The sequence below is a fragment of the Salmo salar genome, chromosome 15 (assembly GCF_965601325.2).
Source record: "Salmo salar chromosome 15, fSalSal1, whole genome shotgun sequence".
NCBI lineage: Eukaryota > Metazoa > Chordata > Actinopteri > Salmoniformes > Salmonidae > Salmo > Salmo salar.
The window spans coordinates 65,251,326-65,276,302 of record NC_138305.1 but is presented as its reverse complement, the minus strand read 5'-3'; the positions used below and the strand labels follow the sequence as shown (position 1 = coordinate 65,276,302).

The 24,977-nt window shown below is 44.8% G+C and overlaps 1 protein-coding gene across 2 annotated transcripts in view; it reads left to right on the top strand.

Moving 5' to 3' along the window:
• The first annotated feature begins 4,740 nt into the window (after positions 1 to 4,740).
• The window catches only part of LOC106571869 (uncharacterized), a 34,069-nt gene continuing 13,832 nt past the window's right edge, over positions 4,741 to 24,977 (top strand). The window contains exon 1 of one of the 2 annotated variants that reach the window (XM_014145382.3): positions 4,741 to 5,028. The gene's annotated coding sequence lies outside the window, so the exon portion shown is untranslated. Of the gene's footprint in view, positions 5,029 to 5,066; positions 5,546 to 24,977 lie in introns of those variants that run through there. The other variant, XM_014145384.3, reaches the window with a different exon arrangement.

The following is a 24,977-nucleotide window of genomic DNA, read 5'->3' as shown; positions in this document are numbered from 1 at the left end:
ATTGGATTTGCCCAAAACATAACACTGTATTCAGAGCAAAATATTTTGGGGAGTATTACTTAAGTCCCTTGTTGCAAAGAGAATGCATGTTTTGGAATATTTTTATTCTGTACAAGCTTCCTTCTTTTCACTCTGTCATTTAGGTTAGTATTGTCAAGTAACGGCAATGTTGTTGATCCGTCCATGGTTTTCTCCTATCACAGTCAATAAACTGTTTTAAAGTCACCATTGGCCTCATGGCGAAATACCTGAGCAGTTTCCTTCCTCTTCGGCAACTGAGTTAGGATTGACAATTGTATCTTTGTAGTGACTGGGTGTATTGATACACCATCCAAAGTGTAATTAATAACTTCACCATGCTCAAAAGGATGGATATTGAATGTCTGCTTTTTTTACCCATCTACCAATAGGTGCCCTTCTTTGTGAGGCATTGGAAACCTCCCTGGTCTTTGTGGTTGAATCTGTGTTTTAAATTCACTGCTCGACTGAGGGACCTTACAGATAATTGTATGTGTGAGGTACAGAGATGAGGTAGTCACTCAAAAAGCATGTTAAACACTTATCCACACAAAGTGAGTCCATTACAAGACATTTAAGCTTTTCATTTTTGATTAATTTGTAAAAAATTTATGAGGGAGAGCAGCCTCCATATGGAGCTCTGTCTTTAGAGCCCAGAGTGGAGAATTATCCCTGAGTGTCTAGACAACCAGAAAGAGGCTGCATCCGTGGAGGTATTTTGGTACTAATCTCCCCACTGACTCATCTGTAGCCATACATTAGCTGAGAAGCCTGTGCTAGGCCTAATAAGGAAGGGTTGATCACATTAATGAAATTAGTATGGGTCTTAATCTGATTGCTTGTATCCTGCTGCCGCAGTGTTATTTATTTGAGATGGAGCCCCATGCCTGGTTTTGGAGGAAAGATCCAAGTGGCGCAGCGGTCTAAAGCACTGCATCTCAGTGCTAGAGGCGTCACTACAGACACCCTGGTTTGAATCAAGGCTGTATCACAACCGGCTGTGATTGGGAGTCCCATAGGGCGACGCACAGCGTCATCCGGGTTTGGCCGGTGTAGGCCGTCATTGTAAATAAGAATTTGTTCTTAACTGACTTGCCTAGTTAAATAAAGATTCAATTTAGAGGAATATTTGTGTGGCTTCATGGCAGGACAGTGTTTTTTCATTGAGTTCCAGTCTAGAAGTCCTAATGACCAAATGATATGCATCTACCTCATTCTTGTACCAGGAAGGTGGGTGATCTACTGCCTGACTGTGTATGTCTGACTACCGGTATGTTCAGTAACATGTTGCTGTGATTTTGTGCGTGACTGTGCATGTCTCTGTGTTTTCAGACCAACCAACTCCTTCTCTTAGCTCAAGGACATTTCACAAAGAAGTTGTTAATTTAACACATATGGTTCCAAGTGTGCCGGAAAGCTAACCATGTTTGTGTCTGGACCTCCTGAAAAATGTACTGTACTCCTCTCTAACTGTGTATCTGTTTATCTCTATCTCTCCCTGTGTATAATATGGCTTAGGCTATCTTTTATCTTTCACTATGGACATCTCTTTCTCTCCATCTATCTATATTTTTGTTTCTCTCTGTCCCCGTCTCTCTCTCAGATACAGTACCAGTCAGATACAGTACCAGTCAAATCAGTTGTGTTGGGACAAGGTAGGGGTATACAGAAGACAGCCCTATTTGGTAAGATAGTGTGCAACTGTAAAGCAAAGGCAAAGGCTGGCTACTTTGAAGAATCTCAAATATGAAATATATAACACTTTTTTGGTTACTACATGATTCCATATGTGTTATTTCATAGTGTTGATGTCTTCACTATTATTCTACAATGTAGAAAATAATAAAAAAAATAAAGAAAAACCCTGGAATGAGTAGGTGTGTCCAAACTTTTGACTGGTACTGTATCTATTTCCCTCTCTTTGAGAGAGGTGTAGGCAGACAGATGGACACCCATGCTGGACTGGTAACTCATGGGGGGGGGGGGGCTCATGTGTGATTTTAGGCTGTTAGCTGAATCATGCCCCCCAGTGAGAGGACCAGATTACTATCATCTCGGTACCCAGGGAACATAGCTTGGTAATGCCCCAATCATACACTAAACACACGGCAACACACTCTCCCATTCACACTCCTACACATTCCTGTGGTCATTCCTATAGTGTAACGTGTATGTGCTGCGCAGTCACACCCATTGTGTGAACACATGGATTGCATGCTTTAGGGTTTATTCATATTAAATCACGCATGAAAACACATACTGTACATGGTCACAAGTTTAAGTTTTTATATTAAACATTGACAAACTGAAAAGACAGAAGCACCACACTCAAGTCGGTTGCTTGCAGCAATCATACCCAAACAAAAAAATCCTCTCTGACTCTCTATCTTCCACACTGTCAAAATAATTGATTGACAAAGAGAGACAGAGATGTGCATGCACACATGAACAAACTCTCTTTGTGAAACAATGACAAAGAGGCAGAAACACACACACACACATTCATACAGCGTTTGTATTCTATTGCAGAACGTAAGCAGTATGAAGTGATTCTAACCCTAACCCTTACTATTCTATAGTCTTAAATTCTAACAACCTCAATGGCTTGTGTGTGTGTGTGTGTGTGTGTGTGTGTGTGTGTGTGTGTGTGTGTGTGTGTGTGTGTGTGTGTGTGTGTGTGTGTGTGTGTGTGTGTGTGTGTGTGTGTGTGTGTGTGTGTGTGTGTGTGTGTGAAGATGTGAGATCTTTTCTACCTGCTCTACTTGACAGAGGTTCTGTCTGAGTTTATTCGTTTCCTGTCTCACTGTGCATTTGCATGTTAGTTGTAAAATATGCACACTGATTTGATTACGCTCTGGAAGTTTTCCTACCCCAGCCCTCTCTCATCACCTCAAGCATCTCTGTTGCTGGCTCAGTACTAATGTAATGGTCTTAGGGAAAGCCTAGGGTTATTTTAGGTCCTAGGTCTCAGCTCGATCGAGCAAGAGAGAGAGGTATTGTACTGAGACAAAGGCACAAATTGATTATCTGTGACTTCCCTCCAAACCCTGAAGTAGTGTGTGTATGGGTTGTTGTTTGTTTTCAGTCTATGTGGCAGTGAGACACTGTCTGGCATTGTTGACAGTAGATTCAGGCCTAGTGTCTGTGGTGCAGCAGGACAGATAGTTCAGCCTTGAGGAGTAGAGGAAGGGTGTGGTACTACTGTTATCACTGTAAAACAAACTCCCCTGCACTCTTTCCACTGAATATAATATTGTTGACACAGTGTCCATGGACAGGTGAAATAAAGGGGGACATACTTGCAAACATTAGAACAAGTTTAAAGTTAAGTTTATAAGGATCAGCCAATTAATGTAATGCCACGTGATAGAATGCTACATGGTTGCTGGTCCCATCAGATGACCTGGCACACGTTAGCCCTATGTTAACCTCACCAGGTGGCAGTGAGTATTTCTTGTAACAAATTCCTTGTCAGCCTATCAAAGATCTTAAACTTTTTCTCCACAAATCATGTGCATTCCTTAAAATAGGTCAATTCTGCCACCAGAGGGATACATGTACATCTTGAATTTTGAGTTTTACATGTATCCCTCTCGTGACCGAGTTGACTGATTTTCAGAAATGCCATTGGTTTGTAGAGAAAAAGTTTAAGATCTTTGATAGGCTCAGGAGGAATTTGTTGCAGGAAATATTCACTGCTACCTGGTGAGGTCAGCATAGGGCTAATGTGTGCCAGGTTATCTTATGGGACCAGCGTTCTATCACATGACAGCACGTTGACGATTTTAATTGGCTCATGCTTAATCTTAACCCTGAATTTGAACAACTCCCTGAATCACTTGGACATCCTTGGGTGAGTGAAGGAGTGACGGAGAGAGGGAGGAGATGAAGGGGTGGCATGGAGCTAGGGTGCAGGGCTTGGCACAGGGAATCACCAGCAGCCTTGGCTGCCTCACTCTCCTCCAGAGGCTGGGACAGATAGAGGAGAGGAGGAGGGTAGAGTTTCAGCATGAGAACACAGTCTGTTCCAATCCCTTTGTCTCTCTTGTCATGCACCATTCTCAACCTGACTCAGTTGGAAGTCAGACATTAGCTCAGGTTTGGTTTCTTTCTATTTACAAACAAGCCTTTTTACTTGTAGTTGGAACAGTCCAGGTGTCACGCTGGCTTTCACATGATTTTTCATGGCTTCCTGACTATTGGGGATGACAGCAATTCATAACTATTTCATTTACTGCAAAAGCTCTTTTAACTGACAGGAAGCATCTAAAAAGCTATATGTTGGCTTCAGAACTATTTTCTCACACCTTTGTCAGTTAATATTATAGATCCACTTATGCCATCATCACACTGCAATGACTTCCAGTATGCTGATAACATCAAATATGTAGTAATGGAATTATCATAATGAATAAACATAAAAAAGGTTGAACCACAGCAAAAGAAAGTCCTGTATGAGTTTATTATTACTACTGTCAAGAGAGAGACAGAGAAGAAGAAAACAAAGTTAAAAGGTGAAACCATAGCTCTGACTAGATTAAATGTATATGAGTGGAAAATGTGAGGTCAGTTTTTCTCACAAGGAAGGTTGGGAATGTAATTGTAGGCACATTTATTGGTGTGGGCCCTGGTCTCTGTGCTTGAGCTGTGCTATTGTGTAATAGTAATTGCGCCGGGCGGTTGGAGGCAATCATGTTGATATGCATGTAAACCGGAGGGGGAGGGAGAAAGAGAGAGGCAGCGAGAGATGGAGCAATCTGATGGGTGCGTGAGTTAGCGCGCTTGCTCCTGCTGGTTTGATTTATCGTAGAGAGAACTGGCGTTGGGAATCCAAGTCAAAATCAACAGAAGACTTGTTATGTATTTTAGCCTATAGCTTGCTGTTCACCAGAGGTGGAAGCGTGAGACAGAGGGCTGTGGATACGCATCCGTACCCGTGGCGACATGCATGCCAGAGTCATAATCTGACGCAGAGGACGTAATATCTGAGGACAGGACACAGGAGCGCAGGTAAATCTTGAATGATGAAAGGCGAGTTTGAGATACATAAAAAACTGTATGACCAGAGAAGAAAATCCGATAGGCCTACTACAGGCTATGAATTATTAATTGGTGACTTAGCCATACATGCGCGCTTAAAGATACCATATTCATATGCCTTTTATATTATGAGTTTATTATTTCGGGCTATGTGTGCCACATTTTGTCAATATGAATGAATGAAATCGAAATATTTGAGTGGCTGTGGTCGTTTTTCTATCGTTGGGTATCTCTGAGCTGTCGGGCACCGTGGGGGCAGGCTGCTGCGGACATTCTCTGCCAGTTGCGATAGCCTACTTGGCTGCATCGTCGGTTCTGTAGCCTAGACCAACCTTTCGGAAAAAACGGCCAAGGAAAGACGATCCTCTCCTCCCAATGATGCGATGATAGGTCACCTGATACTACGCCAGACTATTCTCCTCACGACGTCCTCATGTTTAAATACTAACAGACCCAGATGCCCAATTTACTATAAGAAAGAGAAGGGGTGAGTTGGACACACAATGAGAATATGATTGAGATCTTGATTGTAAATGTGGAATGCACAAATAGCCTATGGTTCGTTGAAAGAGCAAGCAACAAGTTGTTGTGCACAAGTTGTGTGTGTGTGTGTGTGTGTGTGTGTGTGTGTGTGTGTGTCGTTTACACGTGCTCCTTTGAAACTGAGGTCTGTCCTCTAGCTGGCAGGCTGTTGTGTGTTTATGCAACTAGCTCTCACAGTCTCATGTCATAATTATACATTCATCCATGCTTCTTAAACATGACACAAGTGTTTAAGGTTAGGTTTAGACATTAACTCTGAATGGTTAAGGTAAGAGTTAAGGTTTGGGATAGGCTAAAGACTAAAATTTCAAATAGCTGTATTCAATCTTGCAACCTTTTGAATCATAGGCAGATGCTCATTGTTGCCCCTAGTGGGCGATTTCCACTTCATCTCCCAATGTCCACAGACATGGATGCATCATAGTGCTAGTGGTGTCACTACAGACCCTGGTTCGATCCCGGGCTGTATCACAAACAGCCGTGATCGGGAGACCCATAGGGCGGCGCAGATTTGGCCCAGCGTCGTCCTCGTTAGGGTTCTTAACTGACTTGCCTAGTTAAATAAAGGTTAAATAAAAATAAAATACTTACTTGTATCACGGGTGATCTAGCTGTGTTTACAAGGGTTGCCCAACCAAGGCCCGAAGCCTAGTAGGGGCAGATCCACCTGTTTCTCGTCAGGACGTCAGCAGCAGCTGAATCCAGCAGAGGACAGGTTAGAGGGAGAGAAGGAAGGGGGGAGAAACCGTGCCAATGCACCTCTGGATCGTATAAACGTGCAGGCAAGCTGCTTGTGAGTGCTACTGGATTGAATGCAGAGCCCTGCCAGACGACTTGTATTGCGAAGAGAAACAAAAACACGGCGTTCCACCGACTAGAATAACAGCTATCAACCTCCAAAATAGCCTTCTGCCCGAGAGGATTTACTGCCTGCTTTGATTCTTTTATTTTACAAAAGTGTTTTGGAAGGGCTTTCAAATTGCGGACACGTGCAGACCATACTGTACACACTCAAGAACACCTTGAAGGTATGGAATATCATAGCCAACTTCTATATGTTTAATCTATTAGGAGTTCATCATTCTGTCATCTTTTAGGCCAGAGTGGGTTGTGAAGCTGGCAGAATAATGGTATAATGTAGTAATCATCTCCAGTAAAGTGCGCAGCACAAACAGAACACCCATCAGCAGGACAGAATAGTTAACATATCTGACTGACAAAACACACAGCAGGCAGAGAACATTACTCACAACAAACCCGAAAACCTATACTGACAGAGCAATAGACAGAATACAGGTAGAACATTGAGAACTGTTACAAAACACTTAGAACAACAGACAGAATAAGTGTGTAGGTTTGGGGGTTCCATGGGTATGATCCTCTGTATACTTCACTCATTAGTGTTGCCAAGACGACCCACATTTGACCCATGTGTGTGTGTGTGCAAGTGCGTGTGTCTGTGCGTGCGTGCGTGTGTGCATCAGTGTGTATCTGCAGTTAAAATACCTCCCTGTTCGAGTGAACTGTGGCTCATCTCAGAAAGAGGAGAACATCAGAGAAAGATGTCCACCTCAGACCTAGCTGAATATCTTCCTCATCCAGAGATCAAAACGGGACAGCAGGACTCAGATGATTGGTTCTGGAGCAACAATAGCAAGCCTAACTTAGCGGACCAATGAACACCTCTCTAAGGCTTCATCATGTGACTGACTCTTCTGTGTGATCAAAGTCACATTGGACAGGGTTATAGCCCTAGGCAAAGTGGCAGAGGGTCAACAACCTTTAGTGCTGGTTCATGATGGTGTGTCTATATCCGTAATAGAGTGCCTTTCACCAGGTCCTTAAATACTTCACATTATGGAGATAACTGTCATGATACTGTAGGTGCACAAATACTGCATGTATCGCTTATTATTGGATCATTCAAACGGTTAATGTATTTATTACTCCACATGTTTTCTCAACATGGTATTGAGATAGAGCACTACAGGTAATCAGAGTTGTTGGGAACACTGTGTGTGTGTGTGTGTGTGTGTGTGTGTGTGTGTGTGTGTGTGTGTGTGTGTGTGTGTGTGTGTGTGTGTGTGTGTGTGTGTGTGGGAGGGTCTGGTCTGATAGTAAGTGGTTTGCTTACATTCCTGCACGATGGTGGAATCTTAGCGGTCAAATTGACCACATACTTTACCACACATTCCTCTCACCTCTCCCCTACATGGCACGCTAACAGGCCATATATGTATAATAAAATAATTATAATAATAATATATGATAATAATAATAATAATAATAATAATAATAATAATAAAATGCAGTAATACTTGAACTGTTCTGTTGGACTGTGGAATCGCTCAGTGTCCCTTCATGACACAGCTCTCTAGTACTATATTTCTGTCCCTCTCTCTCTCTATCACTCTCTCACTACACTCTCTGTCTATAACTGTCGTCTACCTCTATGCCTCCCTCGTCCTCCTCTCTTGATTCTCACTTTCTCTCCCACTGTCCATGTCTGCTATTATTAGTCTCTTGATCATTATTCCTATCTTTTCTCTTTCTCTCTCTCCCCATCTCAGTTTCCCTCTCTCTCTTTCTCCCACTCAATCTTTCTCTCTCTCTGTCACATTATTTCTGTCATTATCCGGTTCCAGTCTTCCTGTGCCACCTTCACATTCGAGACTCCGCAGACTCCCATTCTCACACACACACACACACACACACACACACACACACACACACACACACACACGCATATGGAGGCCAGTATGTCACCGTTCAGACTGGGGCTTTCTCGGGCAAACTCAGAGATCCCTCTGTTCACAAATAGGCTAGTCTCTGTTCCTGAAAATAGTCACTAAAATGTATGGAAATTTCAGACCCTCACTCTCTGGAATCTGACAAAAATTTGTATGCGTGTGCAAGAAATATAGAGAAAGAGAGTTTGCGTGTGTGTGAATGTCAATCTGGGCAATGTGTGCGTCTAAAATGGCAATGATATGTGGTAATTTCAGTTGAATCTGGAACAGAGATTTCATTCAGAATTGGAGAGGTATTTTGGCTTGCTACGATGTACATGGCTTGGTTTTTCAGATGTAGACATCTAGTTTGAGCTTAAGGAATTCATCTTAGAGATCCTGATTTTTGCCTGTGATTTTTGGAACCCATTCGGTTTTGGAAATAAGAGTTTGCACCTGTTTCTCTATTTGTAGAAGAGATAGCAGTGCTTTCAGAAAGTATTCACACCCCTTGACTTTCCCCACATTTTGTTGTGTTGCATTTTGTTGTGTTGTTAAAATTGATTAAATTGAGATTTACACACAATACCCCATAATGTCAAAGTGGAATTATATTTTTAGAAATGTTTACAAATTAATAAAAAAAAAAAGCTGAAATGTGTTAGTATTCAACACTTTTGTTATGGCAAGTGTAATGCGTGCGTACTGGCGGCAGAGAAGTCAGGCGCAGGAGAGCAAAGACTGTGTTACAACGGTGCAGTTTAATAATAAAAATCACCGTGAACAAAAACAATAAATAAATACAATAGGACGAAACCCTTCGCTCGCCAGACATAACGTGCACAAACTCTTACAATCAACAACTCCGGACAAGGACATGGGGGGAACGGAGGGTTAAATACACAACATGTAATTGATGGAATTGAAACCAGGTGTGAGGGAAGACAAGACAAAACCAATGGAAAATGAAAGGTGGATCGGCGATGGCTAGAAGGCCGGTGACGTCTGTCACGATCGGGTAGAATTGTTGTAGGGTGAGTCAAGCGCAGGAGACTGAGGTCCGTTGGAACAAACTTGATTTAATAAATCCAAAGGCAAAATCCATATACGGCTGGGAGCACAGTCAAAAAGACTAAAAGAAGCTCCGCTCAAAAGGGTAGACGGGGCGCAGCCCGGCAACCCTACTGCCTATACAATAAGTCGTAACCCAAACAATATAACACCACACGTAACAAAGAACAATCCCGCATGAATCCTAACTAAACACAGACAGACTAAATACCCCCCCACTAATGACAAACACGAAACAGGTGCAATCAAAAAACAGACATAACTAACAGACACTGAAACACAGATCGGTGGCAGCTAGTAGGCCGGCGACGACGAACGCCGAGCACCGCCCGACCGAGGAGAGGCGCCACCTTCTGTGGACGTTGTGACAGTACCCCTCCCCTGACGCGCGGGTCCCGCAGCGCGCCGACTCCGGCCTCGGGGACGACCCGGGGGGCGAGGCGCCGGGCGATCCGGGCGGAGGCTCTGGAAATTCCGCAACATGGCTGGATCCAGAATGTCCCTCGCCGGGACCCAGCACCTCTCCTCCGGACCGTACCTCTCCCAGTCCACGAGGTACTGCAGGCCCTCCACCCGACGCCGGGAGTCCAAGATGGCCCGGACTGTATACGCCGGGGCCCCTCCGATGTCCAGGGGGGGCGGGGGGGCCTCCCACACCTCAGCGTCCTGCAGCGGACCAGCTACCACCAGCCTGAGGAAAGACACATGAAACGAGGGGTTAATACGGTAATATGTAGGAAGTTGTAACCTATAACACACCTCGTTTATTCTCCTCAGGACTTTGAATGGCCCCACAAATCGCGGACCCAGCTTCCGGCAGGGCAGGCGGAGGGGCAGGTTCCGGGTCGAGAGCCAGACTCTATCCCCTGGGTTAAACACAGGGGCCTCACTGCGGTGGCGGTCAGCGCTCTCCTTGTGTCATTCTCCAGCCCTCTTTATACACTCCTGGACAGCATTCCAGGTCTCCCTAGAGCGCTGGACCCATTCCTCCACCGCAGGAGCCTCTGTCTGGCTCTGTTGCCATGGCACCAGGACCGGCTGATAACCCAACACGACCTGGAAGGGTGACAGGTTAGTAGAGGAGTGGCACTGAGAGTTCTGGGCCATCTCGGCCCAGGGCACAAACCGCGCCCACTCCCCTGGCCGGTCCTGGCAATACGACCGCAGAAACCTGCCTACATCCTGGTTAATGCGCTCTACCTGCCCATTACTCTCGGGGTGGAAACCCGAGGTCAGGCTGACTGAGACCCCCAGCCTCTCCATGAACGACCTCCATACCCTGGACGTAAACTGGGGACCCCGATCAGATACGATGTCCTCGGGCACCCCGTAGTGCCGGAAGACGTGGGTGAATAGGGCCGCCGCGGTCTGTAGGGCCGTAGGAAGACTGGGCAACGGAAGCAGACGACAGGACTTTGAGAACCGATCCACAACAACCAGGATCGTCATGTTCCCCTGAGATGGTGGGAGATCCGTTAGGAAATCCACCGAGACGTGAGACCAAGGCCGCTGTGGAACGGGGAGGGGCTGTAATTTCCCTCGAGGCAGGTGCCTAGGAGCCTTGCACTGGGCGCACACCGAACAGGAAGAGACATAGTGTCTTACATTCTCAACCAAGGTGGGCCACCAGTACTTCCCCTTCAGGCCTCGCACTGTCCGTTCCACCCCAGGGTGACCCGAGGAGGGTAGAGTGTGGGCCCATCGGATCAAGCGATCGCGAACACCCAGCGGAACGAACTTCAGACCCGCGGGACATTGAGGTGGAGTGGGTTCTGACCGACTCGCCTGCTCGATGTCCGCATCCACCTCCCATACCACCGGTGCCACCAGACAGGAAGCAGGGAGTATGGGAGTGGGATCGATGGTCCGCTCCTCGGTGTCGTAGAGACGCGACAGTGCGCCGGCCTTCCGGTTCCGAGAACCCGGAATGTACGAAAGGGTAAACTGAAACCTCATAAAGAACATGGCGAGGATTAAGTCTCCTCGCTGCCCGGATGTACTCCCGGTTACGGTGGTCGGTCCAGATGAGAAAAGGGTGACGTGCCCCCTCAAGCCAATGTCTCCACACTGTCAAAGCCTTGACCAGGGCTAACAACTCCCTGTCCCCCACATCATAGTTGCGCTCCGCCGGGCTCAGCTTCTTAGAAAAGAATGCGCAGGGTCGGAGCTTCGGAGGAACGCCCGAACGCTGCGAAAGAACAACTCCTACCCCAGTCTCGGACGCGTCCACCTCCACTATGAATGGCAAAGAGGGATCCGGATGCGCCAGCAAAGGAGCGTCGGTAAACAGAACCTTCAGACGACGGAAGGCTCTGTCCGCCTCTGCCGACCACCGCAATCGCACCGGACCCCCCTTCATCAGTGAGGTAATGGGAGCTGCCACCTGACCAAAACCCCGGATAAACCTCCGGTAATAATTGGCGAACCCCAAGAACCGCTGCACCTCCTTCATCGTGGTAGGGGTCGGCCAATTACGCACAGCCGTAATGCGGTCATCTTCCATCACCACCCCTGTGGTGGAAATGCGATATCCCAGAAAAGAGATGGCTTGTTTGGAGAACTCACATTTCTCAGCCTTGACGTATAGGTTATGCTCCAGCAGCCGCCCAAGCACTTTACGCACCAGAGCTACATGCGCGGCGCGTGTGGCGGAGTAGATCAAGATGTCATCGATGTACACCACCACACCCTGTCCGAGCATGTCTCTGAGAACCTCGTCCACAAAGGATTGGAAGACGGCGGGAGCATTTTTTAACCCATACCGCATGACGAGGTACTCATAATGGCCAGATGTGGTACTAAATGCGGTTTTCCACTCGTCTCCATCTCGGATACGCACCAGGTTATACGCACTCCTGAGATCTAGTTTGGTGAAGAAGTGCGCCCCGTGAAATGACTCCACGGCCGTAGCAATGAGAGGTAGTGGGTAACTGAACCCCACTGTGATAGAATTTAGACCTCTATAGTCAATGCACGGGCGCAGGCCTCCTCCCTTCTTCTTCACAAAAAAGAAACTCGAGGAGACGGGTGATTTAGATGGCCGAATGTATCCCTGTCTCAAGGACTCAGTGACGTATGTCTCCATAGCCACTGTCTCCTCCTGCGACAGAGGATACACGTGACTTTTAGGAAGGGCCGCGCCAGCCTGGAGGTTTATCACACAATCCCCCTGTCGATGGGGTGGTAATTGAGTCGCCTTCGTTTTACTGAAGGCGATAGCCAAATCGGCATATTCAGAGGGAATGTGTACAGTAGAGACTTGGTCTGGACTCTCCACCGTGGTTGCACCGATGGAAACTCCTATACACCTACCTGAGCACTCCCTCGACCACCCCTTAAGAGCCCTCTGCGCCCATGAAATCTGAGGATTGTGAGAGGCTAGCCAGGGAAGTCCCAGCACCACCGGAAATGCAGGGGAATCAATAAGGAACAGGCTGATACGTTCCTCATGACCCCCCTGCGTCACCATGACCAGTGGCACTGTTACCTCCCTCACTTGGCCAGACCCTAGTGGTCGACTATCTAAAGCGTGATTAAACTGGTTGGTCCAGTTTAATCAGGGGAATCCCTAACTTATCCTCTATGGGCTAGGTGGGACGCTAGCGTGCCACCCGTGGTGCACTCCATCAACAGCAGGTGCATTTCAAGAGCGGCAAATTTGAATCCAAATAAATGTCAAAATTCAAATTTTTCAAACATACAACTATTTTACACCCTTTGAAAGATAAACATCTCCTTAATCTAACCACGTTTTACGATTTCAAAAAGGTTTTACGGCGAAAGCATAAATTTAGAGTATGTTAGGACAGTACATTTACAAGAGTTGTGTGTAATGTTTTGTCAATTCAAAGACAGGGTCACCAAAACCATAAAACCAGCTAAAATGATGCACTAACCTTTTACAATCTCCATCAGATGACACTCCTAGGACATTATGTTAGACAATGCATGCATTTTTAGTTCTATCAAGTTCATATTTATATCCAAAAACAGCATTTTACTATGCCATTGATGTTGAGGAAATCGTTTCCCTCCAATAACCGGCAGTCAAATCAGCGTCACAAATTAAATAATTAAAATTAGAAAACATTGGTAAAATATTATATTGTCATTTAAAGAATTATAGATTTACATCTCTTGAACGCAATCAACTTGCCAGATTTAAAAATAACCTTACTGGGAAATCACACTTTGCAATATTCTGAGCACTGCGCCCAGAAAAATACGCGTTGCGATACAGACTAGACGTCATGTTGGGGAGATCTAAAATCGAAAATACTATGTAAATAATCCATTACCTTTGATTCTCTTCATCAGATGTCACTTCTAGGTATCACAGGTCCATAACGAATGTAGTTTTGTTCAAAAAAGCTCATCATTTATGTCCAAAAATCTCCGTCTTGTTAGCACATGATCTAAGCCAGCCGGACTTCTCGTCATGAACGAGGGGAAAAAATATATTTCCGTTCGTTCAAACATGTCAAACGTTGTATAGCATAAATCATTAGGGCCTTTTTTAACCAGAACATGAATAATATTCAAGGTGGACGAATGCATACTCTTTTATAACGTATTGGAACGAGGGTACCCAACATGAACTCGCGCGCCAGGTGTCTAATGGGCCATCATCGTTCCATGGCTCTTGTTCGGTCAGATCTCCCTCCAGAAGACTCAAAACACTTTGTAAAGGCTGGTGACATCTAGTGGAAGCAATAGGAAGTGCCAAAATATTCCTCAGCCCCTGTGTTTTTCAATGGGATAGGTTTAAAGGTAATACAACACATCAGGTATCCACTTCCTGTCAGAAAATGTCTCAGGGTTTTGCCTGCCAAATGAGTTCTGTTATACTCACAGACACCATTCAAACAGTTTTAGAAAATTTAGGGTGTTTTCTATCCATATGTAATAAGTATATGCATATTCTAGTTACTGGGTAGGAGTGGTAACCAGATTAAATCGGGTATGTTTTTTTATCCAGCCGTGTCAATACTGCCCCCTAGCCCTAACAGGTTAACAGCAACCCCACGGTCCATAAAACTCCCAGCTGCGCCTGAATCGACTAGTGCCTTATACTGAGAGTGAGGGGAAAACTCAGGAAAAAAAGACGTACATGTGGTCGACAGGGCGCTCTGGGTGTGTCTGGTGCTGACTCACCTGGGGGGGTCGAAGTAGTGCTCTGCCTGCCATCTGAATTCCCAGGAGAACCTCTCCAGCACCGGTCCGCAGTGTGTCCTCTACGGCCACAGTGGGTGCAGGAGAGGCCCCCCCCTCCGGTCCTCCTAGCAGCAGTCCCTCCTAGCTCCATGGGCGTTGGAGCAGGAGGGATGGGAGGTGGAATGAGTAGGCCCCGATCGGAACGTCCCCGGGCAGCCAGCAGGTTGTCCAGCCTGATGGACAAATCCATCAACTGGTCCAGGGTGGTGGTATGGTCCCGACAAGCCAGCTCCCGGCGGACGTCCTCACGTAAACTACACCTGTAGTGGTCAATCAGGGCCCGCTCATTCCACCCCGATCCGGCGGCTAGAGTCCGGAACTCCAGGGCAAAGTCCTGAGCACTCCTCGTCTCCTGCCTCAGATGGAATAATCGCTCGCCCGCCGCCTTGCCCTCCGGGGGATGATCGAATTCCGCCCGGAAGCGGCGAGCGAACTCTGGGTAGGTGTCCTTAGCTGAGTCTGGGCCCTCTCAGACGGCGTTGGCCCATTCCAGAGCTCTACCCGTGAGGTACGAGACGAGGACGCTCACCCTCTCTTCATCGGAGGGAGAGGGCCGGACGGTCGCCAGGTATAGGTCCAACTGGAGCAAAAACCCCTTGCACCCAGCGGCCGTCCCATCGAACTCCCTGGGAGCCATGATCCGGATTCCGCCTGTACTGGGTCGGTAGGGGCGCCGGGTGATGACTTGCTCCTGGTGGGGGTGAAGGAGCGACTCGCTCCCAGCTCTCCAAACGGGCCAGCACCTGGTCCATGGCCGTGCCCAGTCGGTGGAGGAGGCTGGCATGTTGGGAGACTTGTTCCTCCATTGACGGTGTTTCTGTCCCTGCTGACTCCATAACGTGGTGTGGGATTCTGTCATGATCGGGTAGAACTGTTGTAGGGTGAGTCAAGCGCAGGAGACTGAGGTCCGTTGGAACAAACTTGATTTAATAAATCCAAAGGCAAAATCCATATACGGCTGGGAGCACAACAGTCAAAAAGACTAAAAGAAGCTCCGCTCAAAAGGGTAGACGGGGCGCAGCCCCGACTTCGGTGGAAGTTGTGACCGACTTCGGTGGAAGTTGTGACAGCAAGCCTAAGTAAGTTCAGGAGTAAAAATGTGCTTAACAAGTCACATAAGTTGCATGGACTCACTATGTCTGCAATAATAGTTTTTAGCACGATTTTTAAATAACTACCTCATCTCTGTACCTCACACATGCAATTATCTGTAAGGTCCCTCGGCTGAGCGTTTTAAGCACAGATTCAACCACAAAGACCAGGGAGGTTTTCCAATGGTTCGCAAAGAAGGGCACCTATTGGTAGCTGGGTAAAAAAAATAAACAGACATTGAATATCCCTTTGAGCATGGTGCAATTATTAATTACACTTCGGATGGTAACACCCAGTCACTACAAAAATACAGGCGTCCTTCCTAACTCAGTTGCCGGAGAGGACGGAAACCGCTCAGGGATTTCACCATGAGACTTAAAACAGTTACAGAATTTAATGGATGTGATAGGATAAAACTGAGGATGAATCAACAACATTGTAGTTACTCCAAAATACTAACCTAATTAACAGAGTGAAAAGAAGGAAGCCTGTACAAAATAAAAATATTCAAAAACATGTCTTGTTTTGAATAAGACACTAAAATAAAACTGCAAATAATGAACTTTATGTCCTGGCGGCTGCATCATGCTATGGGTATTCTTGTCACCGACAAGGATTAAGGAGTTATGCACAGAGCTATACACAGGCAAAATCCTAGAGGAAAACCTGGTTCAGTCTGCTTTCAGACACTGGGAGACAAATTCACCTTTCAGCAGGACAGTAACCTAAAACACAAGGCCAAATATACACTGGAGTTGCTCACCAAGACACCGTTCCTGAGTGGCCTAGTTACAATTTTACCTTAAATAGGCTTGAAAATCTATGGGAAGATGTCACAACTTGATCTGTTTCACCTGTCTTTGTGATTGTTTCCACTAGCCTCTAGGTGTCGCCCATCTTCCTCATTATCCCCTGTGTATGTATACCTGTGTTCTATGTTTGTCTGTTGCCAGTTCATTTTGTTTTGTCTAGCCTACCAGCGTTTTCCCCTCTGTTCCTGTCTCTGATTGTTCCAGTTTTCTAGTTATCCTGTTTTTGACCTTTGACCTGCCCTGATCCTGCCTGCCATCCTGTACCTTTGCCCCACCTATCTGGATTACTGACCTCTGCCTACCCTGAGCCTGCCTGCTGTCCTGTACCTTTGCCCCACCTATCTGGATTACTGATGCCTGCCTGCCCTTGACCTGTCTTTTGCCTGCCCCTGTTGGATTAAATAACTGTTGTTAATTAGATGTTGACTGCATCTGGGTCTTACCTGAATCGTGATAGCAAGACATGCAATGATCAACAACTAACTAGACAGAGCTTTAAGAATTAAAAAAATAATAATGTGCATTTATTGTACAATCCAGGTGTGGAAAGCTCTTAAAGACTTACCCAGAAAGACTCACAGCTATAATCACTGCCAAGGGATTGACTCAGGGGGTTGAATACTTACATGTAGTGTATCTAATCAAGATATATATTAGTGTTTTTTATTTTTTTATTGTACAAATGGTAGCATTTTTCTTCCACTTTGACATTAAAGTATTTTGTGTAGATCGTTGACAAAAAAATGACAATTAAATCCATTTGAATCCCTTTTGTAACACAGCAAATTGTGGATAAAGTCAAGGGGTGTGAATACTTTCTGAAGGCACGTCTCGCTAACCTCCACATCGAACATGTTCTTCTGTTTTCCACTGTGATCTCAACTCATACCCCTTTATCTATGTTTTACATCCTTCTATTCTGCTTATCTCTCTATCTTCACAGCCCCTATCTCTCCTCCCACACCTTGTGTGTAAAACACAACCATGTTGAAATAACACCACCTGAACAAGGGAACAGTGATTCCTTGTAGGTGGATTGGCCAATAGAAGGCCGGAGTCTGAGAAAAACAGATGGTTGAGTGGGAGAAGGAAAATAAACAAAGGAAAATAAACAGCGATACTACTCTGAGGAGGTGGAGATAGAGATAACTCTTTATTACCCTCTCTCTCTCTGTGTGTGTTTCTCTTTTTCTGTGTTTCTCTCTTTCACTATACCTCGCTAAAGGCGTCAGCATGCTTCGGTTTGGCTGGCACCTAGCCGAACCCGGTGTTCTCGCATACTCCCTTAAAAGACCTTCGCTTGAAAAACTTGAAAAAACACCAAATAGTACTGTAGCCAGTATACACTTCCTCAAAATAGTCAGAATTAATCTAATGTTACTCAATAAATGTTTTTGCCGAGGAGATCTTAGTGGTGCAATTTTACATCTAACTGATATGTTTGGTGCAGTATTTCTAAAGTCATTTTTTGTTGTTGTTGCATGAAAACACTTCATTGAAGAATCCCTACTGTTGACCAATCACTGAGGAAGGGGAGTAGGCTTTGGCTACCGACTTCAACTTGCCTCGAGAAAATGTTTGTGTATACGAACAGCTAGCTGAAAAAAAACCTTGCTGAAGACCAAAACAAAGAAAAATGTCTCAAAATGTTGTCATAATATATGCACCAACTGTTCTGAACGGTTTCGGATGGGAAGCATGCCTATCTATGTTTAACATCTAAATGGAAGTATGTGACCATTATTGACAAGATCTCCGTTGAGATTTACAATTCCACACATGTATGAACACTGGCTCACATATGTTCACTCTCTTCCATGATGGTGCACACACCTGCACACACACGGCATCCTTAAACATACTTACTCACATGTGTCACTCCCATAACCACTTCATGCATGTGTTGTTCATGAGCATAAAACACACATGTCAAGATTAGCACACAGATATTTGTTCTTCTACATGTGAGTTAGAGAATGAGGCGTATTTGTTATACAAGAGGCATGTATGAGTCATAAGGAGTAAGATGAGGTTGCCCCAGATACTGATCCTAAGTCAGTTTTTTGTTTTCCTCCCTAATGGTTAATGTAAGGATTTAGTGAGGGTAAGCTGATCTGTGCCTTGGGGTAGTTTCACCCCCCTCTGTGGGTCACAAACTCAGGCAGTGTGGATAGAGGAGGGGATTTTGAGTCAGAGGATGCCACAGTGAAGGAAGTGGTATGTTTGATAAGACCTGGGGTGAGCTATTCCAGTCCATGCTTTTGTTTCTGCCCAGATCTAACACACCTGATTCAACCCATCCATTCGTTTGAGCAGGTGTGTTAGTGCTGTGTTCCACACCCTGAGGTGCTTGGAACCAGAACAACTCACCCCGTTCCGTCACTACCTCATCCTCTGACTCAATAGACCATCCCTGGTTAAGACTGGATTAGACAGAATGGCAGCATGTAGTGGTGCTGATATGATTGTGTAATCATGCACTGTAGGAGCCTCTGGGCAGCTTTGCCACTGTCTTATACAGCATTACCTTCAGCCAATGTTACTGCAATGGATTCAGAGCTGTAGAGATTCAGTTGAACAGATAGTATTAGTAATCAAGGTAAAGAGCGAAAGTGTAGAAAGAGGCTGGGAGAAATAGAAAAAGATAGTCCACATATACAGTTGAAGTGGGAAGTTTACATACACTTAGTTTGGAGTCATTAAAACTCGTTTTTCAACCACTCCACAATTTTCTTGTTAACAAACTATAGTTTTGGCAAGTCGGTTAGGACATCTACTTTGTGCATGACACAAGTAATTGTTCCAACAATTGTTTACAGACAGATTATTTCACTTATAATTGTAATGGTTTCTATTGAGAAGTAGAGGAGTCAGGCGCAGGACACAGGAATAAGTGTAAACCGAAACGTGTTTACTCAAATGTATCAATAAACTTCTCACAGAAAATAACATGGTTTAAAAAAAAAACACCAACAACCACCAAACAGGAAACAATCATGGACAAGACAAACAGGAAAGGCAGAGGGTTAAATAATGAACATAATTAGGGAAATCAAAAACAGGTGTACACAATAAAGACAAAACCAAACGAACAGTGAAACATCGATTGGTGGTAACTTGTAAGCCGGCGACGTTGACCGCCGAACGCCGCCCGAACAAGGAGAGGGGCCGACTTCGGCGGGAGTCGTGACAATAATTCACTATCACAATTCCAGTGGGTCAGAAATGCACATACACTAAGTTGACTGTGCCTTTAAACAGCTTGGAAAATTCCAGAAAATGATGCCATGGCTTTAGAAGCTTCTGATAGGCTAATTGACATCATTTGAGTCAATTGGAGGTGTAACTGTGGAAGTATTTCAAGGCCTACCTTCAAACTCAGTGCCTCTTTGCTTGACATCATGGGAAAATCAAAAGAAATCAGCCAAGACCTCAGAAGAAAATCTGTACAAACAATAGTAGGCAAGTATAAACACCATGGGACCACGCAGCCGTCATACCGCTCAGGAAGGAGACGCATTCTGTCTAGTAGAGATGAATGTACTTTGGTGCAAAAAGTGCAAATCAATCCCAAGGGCTGTCGTCATGGAGAGAAGTGGACCAAAATGCAGCGGAGTTTGTGTTCGTCATCTTTAATGCAAAACGGAACACTATACACTTACAAAACAATAAACAACCGACAGCTAAACAGTACTGCCAGCATAACACACTGAACAGAAACAATTACCCACAACCACAAGGAAAAACACACACTACTATATAGGACCCCCAATCAAAGGCAACTCAACACACCTGCCTTCAATTGGGAGTCCAACAACCAACTCACACGTAACACAAAAATCCCTGCCACGTCCTGACCAAAACTAATACAATTGCTCCCTCTGCTGGTCAGGACGTGACACCCAGAACAACAGAAAAAGACCTTGTGAAGATGCTGGAAGAAACAGGTACAAAAGTATCTATATCCACAGTAAAACAAGTCCTATATCGACATAACCTGAAAGGCCGCTGAGCAAGGAAGAAGCCACTGCTCCAAAACCGAAATAAAAAAGCCAGACTACGATTTACAACTGCCCATGGGGACAAAGATCGTACTTTTTGGAGAAATGTCCTGTGGTCTGATGAAACAAAAATAGAACTGTTTGGCCATAATGACCATCGTTATGTTTGGAAGAAAAAGGGTGAGGCTTGCAAGCCGAAGAACACCATCCCAACTGTGAATTACGGCAAACGTGAAACACAGCAGCATCATGTTGTTGGGGTGCTTTGCTGCAGGAGGGACTGGTGCACTTCACAAAATAGATGGCATCATGAGGAGGGAAAAGTATGTGGATATATTGAAGCAAAATGTCAAGACATCAGTCAGGAAGTTAAAGCTTGGTCGCAAATGGGTCTTCCAAATGGACAATGACCCCAAGCATACTTCCAAAGTTGTGGCAAAATGGCTTAAGGACAACAAGGTCAAGGTATTGGAGTGGCCATCTCAAAGCCCTGACCTCAACCCTATAGAAAATTTGTGGGCAGAACTGAAAAAGCGTGTGCGAGCAAGGAGGCCTACAAACCTGACTCAGTTACACCAGCTCTGTCAGGAGGAATGGGACAAAAATTCACCCAACTTATTGTGCAAAGCTTGTGGAAGGTTACCCGAAACGTTTGACCCAAGTTATTAAACAATTTAAAGGCAATGCTATCAAGTACTAATTAAGTGTATGTAAACTTCTGACCCACTGTGAATGTGATGAAATAAATAAAAGCTGAAATAAATCATTCTCTCTACTATTATTCTGACATTTCACATTCTTAAAAGAAAGTGGTGATCCTAAATGATCTATGACAGGGAATTCTTACTAGGATTAAATGTCAGGAATTGTGAAAAACTTAGTTTAAATGTATTTGGCTAAGGTGTAAACTTCCAACTTCAACTGCACTAGAGAGAAGAGAGGTATAGTGTCAGAGGCTGAGAGAAAGAGAGATACAAGGAGCCAATAAGACATAAAGAGATACAAATAGAGAGATGCAGTAGTGCCCATCTGCATTGGAGGAGTGAAACCAACTTTGCTCCTTTGCTCTGGTCATTATGCAGGCTTTCTGCATTATGCAATTTTAATTGCAGGCTAAGGTCCGGTCTGTGTGTGTGTGTGATTGCGTGTGTGTGTGTGCACACATTTAATTGTGTGTTTGTGTGCGCACTTGTGTGTGTCAATGACTCACTGTAACTATACACCACACCCCTCTGTGTGTGTGCTGGTGTCGTGCCGCTTAAACCTCTGGGAGAATTCAGTGACCTGCCGTCTGAGTCAGCACAGCAGAACAGCTATAAACACCACTCTATATAGGTACACACACACATTTTTATTGTCAGTGAAATGCCTTTATTGCTTGCAATGCAGTAGTACTATAACAATTTTATTAAAAAGTCAACTAGAACAAAACACACGAGAAATAGAAATAAGAACACGAGAAAGTAAGCTTGGGTCACAGGGTCACATCCGTGGGTCGCTCCTCTTTTCAGTTCGCTGCAGCTAGCGACTGGAACGAGCTGCAACAAACACTCAAACTGGACAGTTTGATCTCAATCGCTTCATTCAAAGTCTCAATCATGGACACTTACTGACAGTTGTGGCTGCTTTGTGTGATGTATTGTTGTCTCTACCTTCATGCCCTTTGTGCTGTTGTCTGTGCCCAATAATGTTTTGTGACGGCCCTGAATTTTTCTGAACCGTCTCATTGCTTCTCCTTCCAATAGGGCGCTTGCCCTTTAATTCCCAATTAAATAGCCAGCATCAGCTGCGCAAAGGTGGGGTTGTGATGGAGACATGAATGAGGATGTGTTCAACCCTCAGTTCCGAAGCTTCTCTCTTCCATTTGTTTTGCTGCCTTTAAAAGTGTGCTTTGTAGCCTAATAGCAAGTTTACCCAGGATCGGATCCACTCTTTGCGTCCGTGGACTACACCTCTCCGTTGTTGTTCGTGGCCTTTCTCCGCTGGAGATCTGTTGGCGGTGTAACGCTTTCGTTTGGAGAAGTAGCGGAGTCAGGCGCAGGACACAGGGATGAGTGCAAACAACGTGTTTACTCAAAAACCACAATCAAAAATTCTCCCACAGCAAAACAACAGGGTTGGGAGAAACACCTCCAACAACCACTGAACATGAACAATCACGGACAGAACAGAAAGGGAAGCCAGAGGGTTAAATAATGAACATAATCAGGGAATTGAAAACAGGTGTGTATAATTAAGACAAAACAAAACGAACAGGGAAACATAGATCGGTGGTGACTAGTAAGCCGGTGACGTTGACCGCCGAACGCCGCCCGAACAAGGAGAGGGGCCGACTTCGGCGGAAGTCGTGACAGGCAGATTGACTACAACCTTTTTTTCATTTGTTTTGGTGTGATGTATACCGTGATGATTTATGTAGTTGAGGACTTATTAAGAGTTGATACGCTTGATGGTTGTGTGGTAAAATAATTGTTATTTTCATTGTATGATTGATACTGGGTTTACGCTACACTTGAATGAACGGACAAACATTGCGTGACTAAGGTCACTTGAGTTCCCTGAACTCCTTTACCGGGCTGGACTCTTTTAGGCACGAGGTACAGGACTTTTCTGGAAGAACCAGAACTCATTGTGTTATATTGTTATATGTGTGTGTAATCATTTATGTTGGTAATCGAACCCACGCAAAAGAATACCGTTGTTTTGAAGTTATTTCCAATGTTTTAAGGGTTTATGAAAAGTGTATTTCCATCCTGACTTTTACATAAGTCCTTTGTATTGGTGTAGACTTGACGTACCAGATGGGACTCATTCCCTCCCAAACCAAAAGGAGAAACCAATATTTTCTCTGATAGGCACAATCTACCTGGCACCCCTATAAACAATAACCTCAAGTCAAAACTGTTACAGTTTGTACCATGTTTTGTGCTTCTACCATGTTGTGTTGCTACCATGTTGTTGTCATGTTGTGTTGCTACCATGCTGTGTTGTCATGTATTGCTGCCTTGCTATGTTGTCTTAGGTCTCTCTTTATGTCGTGTTGTGTTGTCTCTCTTGTCATGATGTGTGTTTTGTCCTATATTTATATTTTATTTATTTTTAATCCTCCATCCCCGCAGGAGGCCTTTTGGTAGGCCGTCATTGTAAATAAGAATTTGTTCTTAACTGACTAAAGTTCCAGGGTTAGTGCCAATACCATATTTACAATGTGCAGGGATACTGGAGTGATAGGGTTAGATATGTATACGGGTAAGGTGACTACGCATCAGGATATATGATAAACAGAGTAGCAGCAGTATGTATGATGATTGTATGTGACTGTGTGTGCATGTATGTAGAGTCAGTATGAATGTGTGTGTGTATTATGTCTGTGAGAGCAAATGTGTGTGTAGAATGTGCATAGAGACAGTGCAAAAATTCAATAGAAGGGTCATTGCAGATAGTCCATGTAGCCATTTTGTTAGCTATTTAGCAGTCTTTTGGCTTGGGGGTAGAAGCTGTTCGGGAGCCTCACTTTTGGGAAAATGGCCTTTGAATGTTTTGGTAGTACTACTGGAGATCCCTTCTTTGTCTACACCCATTCAGCATCGTTCACACCAACTTAAGCTTTAGCCCAACCCATCTCTTTAAGGGTTGATCTGAGCGTTCTGTACTAACAACAGGAGTCAAGCACCTAAGCTAATGTGCTAGCTACTTCCAGAGAGAACAGTTCACTGAACATTCTCGCCCTAGCAGAGCTGGTTAGGCTGTTATGTTATCCAGAGCGTTGGTGCCTGCAACTGTGCTGTCAGATTGTCTGTTCATAAATTCAGAGCGTTTCGCTCTCAGAGTCTTCAGAGCGCACACTGGACAATCTGGCTGATGAGTAGGGTTGATCAGAACGTCCTGACCGCACAATGGCAGTCAAGCACCGCATTGGCATGCGCCTCACAAATTTTGTAACAATGTGAAGGGCTCCATATACTGTAGCTCCGCATTGACATGATTGGTTGATTGTAGGTGGGGGCGGTACATCCTGTATAAACACAAACTCACTTCCTTGACAACAGCTCTGCACTGCTCTGCAAAGTGCAAGAAGTATGAATACCCTGACTTCTGCTGAGTCCATATCACCGTAAATGCTGCATGGCCAATGCAGACGTCAGATTGACAGTGCACCCAGATGCACACTGCACTTCTCTTTCCAGAATGCGCTTTCTCCCGCCAATTTGTGCACATTCATTGATTCATAACTTCATTGTGTGAATTGTTTGCATTTGATTATTAGTGTATATCAATTCCCCATTACATATATCACCAGATGTGATATTTTCCGTGAATTCCTATATTTTCTAATCCACAATGTTTGTTACTTTGGTTACAGTAATTTATTTTAATGTATTCAATATTATTATTTCAGACTTCCCGTTCTCATTGTCTGAGTGGACACATTGTTTGCAGACTGCACAACCTATGCC